The sequence below is a fragment of the Rhincodon typus genome, chromosome 43, assembly GCF_021869965.1.
Source record: "Rhincodon typus isolate 14 chromosome 43, sRhiTyp1.1, whole genome shotgun sequence".
In the NCBI taxonomy this organism is placed as follows: domain Eukaryota; kingdom Metazoa; phylum Chordata; class Chondrichthyes; order Orectolobiformes; family Rhincodontidae; genus Rhincodon; species Rhincodon typus.
In genome coordinates, this window is record NC_063374.1 from 10,437,495 (window position 1) to 10,440,152 (window position 2,658).

At 50.2% G+C, this 2,658-nt stretch overlaps 1 long non-coding RNA gene across 2 annotated transcripts in view; it reads right to left on the bottom strand.

The window, feature by feature from the left end:
• Window positions 1–716: 716 nt before the first annotated feature.
• Window positions 717–2,658, bottom strand: part of LOC125487696 — a 4,755-nt gene continuing 2,813 nt past the window's right edge. For both annotated transcript variants that reach the window (XR_007266065.1, XR_007266064.1), the window contains exon 3: window positions 717–831. This is a non-coding gene — a long non-coding RNA (uncharacterized LOC125487696). The remainder of the gene's footprint in view (window positions 832–2,658) is intronic.

Consider the following 2,658-nt stretch of genomic DNA (forward strand, 5'->3'; position numbering starts at 1 on the left):
CTTGATGCCACACTCGGTCGAATGCAGCCTTGATGTCAAGGGCTGTCACTCTCACCTCACCTCTGGAATTCAGCTCTTTTGTCCATGTTTGAACCGAGGCTGTAATGAGGTCAGGAGCTGAGTGGCCCTGGCAGAGCCCAAACTCAGCTCATAGAGTCATACAGCACGGAAACAGGCCCTTCGGCCCAGCTCGTCCATGCTGACCAAGTTTACCAAAGTAAACTAGTCCCATTTCCCAGCATTTGGCCCATATCCCTCTAAACCCTTCCTATCCATGTACCCATCCAGATGCCTTTTAAATATTGTAATTGTACCAGCCCCCACCCACTTCCTCTGGCAGCTCATTCCACACACGCACCACCCTCTGTGTGAAAAAGTTACCCCTCAGGTCCCTTTTATATATTTCCCCTCTCACCTTAAACCTATGCCCCTCTAGTTTTGGATTCCCCCACCCTGCAGGAAAAGACCTTGGCTATTTACCCTATCCATGCCCCTCATGATTTTATAAACCTCTATAAGGTCACCCCTCAGCCTCTGACGCTCCAGGGAAAATAGCCCCAGACCATTCAGCCCCTCCCTGTAGCTCAAACCCTCCAATCTCGGTTAAACATTCCAGGCCCTGGCAAGGAACAATAAATAGCCAGAGCGCCAGGCATGGCGAGGGCACACTGGAACGTTCTAGAACAGCTGGCAGGTCCAGCGTGACTCACTGGTGTTGCTGGGGTCCTCGTTGATGATGAAGTCATGGACAAAGGAGGGATCACAGTTGTCAGACAGTCGTACTGATAGTAGCTTCTTCTGAGATGTGGCGGATTGGCGAACCAGAAAGATCTGAGGTGAGACAAACACACACACTAGTGAGGGGCCGAACTCGACCAAAGGTTGGGGGGTTGGGACGGGTGCTGCGATAGGGAGGAGGATTGTCCCAGGATACAGCAGGATGTAGATCAGTGAAAGGCAGGGTCAGAAAAATGGCAGATGGAGTTTAATCCAGACATGTGTGAGGTGATGCATTTTGGAAGGTCAAATACCAGCAGAAACTACACAGTGAATGGAAGAACCCTTAGGAGCATTGATACGCAGAGGGATCTGGGTGTGTAGGTCCATAGATCACTAAAGGTGGCAGCGCAGGTAGATAAGGCAGTAAAAAGGCCTATGGCATGCTTGCCTTCATTGGAAGGGGCATTTAGTATAAAAATAGGCAAATTATGCTGCAGTTTCATAGAACTTTAATTGGAATATTGCGTACAGTCCTGTACACCACACTATCAGAAGGATGTGGATGCTTTGGAGAGGGTACAGAAAAGGTTTACCAGGATCTTTGCCTGGTACAGGGGATTTTAGCTATGAAGAATGTTTGGATAGACTGGGTTTGTTTTCACTGGAACACAGGAGGTTGAGGGGTGACCTAATAGAAGTTTATAAGATTGTGAATGGCATGGATACAGTGGAAAGAAGGAGACTTTTCCCAGGGTGGAGGGGTCAATTACTAGGGGTCATGGAGCCGGGGTGGTGGGGGTGGTAGTTTTTCACACAAAGGGTGGTGAGTGCCTGGAACACGCTGCCAGAGCAGGTGGTGGAAGCAGACACAATAACAGCATTTAAGACACACCTGGATGAACACATGAATAGGAAGGGAATAGAGGGATACAGATCCTGTAAGTGAAGACAGTTTTAGTATGGAAAGGCAAAATGTGTCAGCACAGGCTTGGAGGGTCGAAGGGCCTGTTGCTGTGCTGTATGGTTCTTTGTTCTAAACTCAACCGATGTTGCTGACACAGTCTGACAGAAAACCCCCAGCAGATTTCTGAATTGAATAAAAATCAGATGCTGCTTCTCAATCCTCCTTCTCCAGATGCTATCACTGGTTTTGCAGGAGGCACAGGGTGACTGACTCACACTCATAAAACTCTGTGACTTGTTCATTAAAACCCATTGCGCACAGCAACAGCAGGAGGGAAGGGACACTGGTTCAGGTTCAAAGTGGATTTACTGCAGAGAACAGAGAGACCTCCTGAGCTGGGGAGGTGGTCCCTGTATCGTGTTCACAGCCCCCAAGCTGTCTGGCTACCTGGGAGCCAATCACATCGCTGTTGGTGGGCAGAAGGCCTTTGTCATTGATGACTGGTCACTAGTCCACAGACCAATCAGCTACTTGTTGCCAGTTGGATGTCCACCCTCCCCACCGCTGGGTTCAGCTCGTCTGCAAACTATATTTCACCCACTGCTGCAAACTACAGCTGTGTAAATAGGGGCAGCGCGGTGGCTCAGTGGTTAGCACTGCTGCCTCACGGTGCCAGGGACCCGGGTTCGATCCCACCTTCGGGTGACTGTCTGTGTGGAGTTTGCACATTCTCCCCGTGTCTGCGTGAGTTTCCTCCAGGTGCTCTGGTTTCCTCCCACAGTCCAAAGATGTGCAGTTTAGGGTGGATTGGCCATGCTAAATTGTCCCATAGTGCCCAGGGATGTGCAGGTTAGGGTGGATTGGCGTGCTAAATTGTCCCATAGTGCCCAGGGATGTGTAGGTTAGGGTGGATTGGCCGTGCTAAATTGTCCCACAGTGCCCAGGGATGTGCAGGTTAGGGTGGATTGGCCGTGCTAAATTGTCCCGTAGTGCCCAGGGATGTGCAGGTTAGGGTGGATTGGCCGTGCTAAATT